Here is a 603-nt window from a genome sequence, read left to right on the forward strand (position 1 = left end):
TCTTCTCAGTTTATTCCCAGTACGAATGACAACAAAGGCAAAAAATGCATAAAATAAAATAACATCCCATGTGAGGTGTGTAACAAAGTCCCAAAACAATACTCGCTCGCTCACTCGCACTCTCACTCGCTCTCTCATGCCAGATTTAATTGCGCTCCTTGTTCATGCTACGTATGTGTACACTTTGCGATCTTCTGGTGTTCTTGCCAAGTATTCTCTCTCGATAAGTCCTTCAATACGCTTTTTAATGACCACAGGACTGGGAAGGAATCGCACCTTCAGCTGCTGGGTTACCTAAAGGCAAAAACACACAGGATCAAACTGAAGTTCTATAAACAATTGTTCAAAGAAACAGGAAAGAGATTACATCACACTGTTATTCTCAAATAACATGTTCAAGCGTGGCTGAACATTTTTTGGATATTTAAACTATTTCCACAAACAGTCTCCACACCTCTGCTACTAGAACATTGTGCTGCATCTTCTTTCTGGACTTCATGATCCGAACGATAGCCGCCTCAATCTCGTGTTTCCTGTCATCGTCCACTTTCTGTCGCGTCTCCTTCCTCTCAGGGTCCGATTCTCCCTGTTTGGCTGCAACTG

At 42.6% G+C, this 603-nt stretch overlaps 1 long non-coding RNA gene across 1 annotated transcript; it reads right to left on the minus strand.

Moving 5' to 3' along the window:
* Positions 1–197: 197 nt before the first annotated feature.
* Positions 198–597, minus strand: LOC107735063 (uncharacterized). Its single transcript, XR_001639275.1, has 2 exons — positions 455–597; positions 198–294 (listed from the first exon to the last, which is right to left on the minus strand). It is a non-coding gene; the product is annotated as an uncharacterized LOC107735063 (long non-coding RNA).
* Positions 598–603: the final 6 nt, after the last annotated feature.

Source organism: Sinocyclocheilus rhinocerous, unplaced genomic scaffold, assembly GCF_001515625.1.
Source record: "Sinocyclocheilus rhinocerous isolate Xijiao unplaced genomic scaffold, SAMN03320098_v1.1 C35730323, whole genome shotgun sequence".
In the NCBI taxonomy this organism is placed as follows: Eukaryota; Metazoa; Chordata; class Actinopteri; order Cypriniformes; family Cyprinidae; genus Sinocyclocheilus; species Sinocyclocheilus rhinocerous.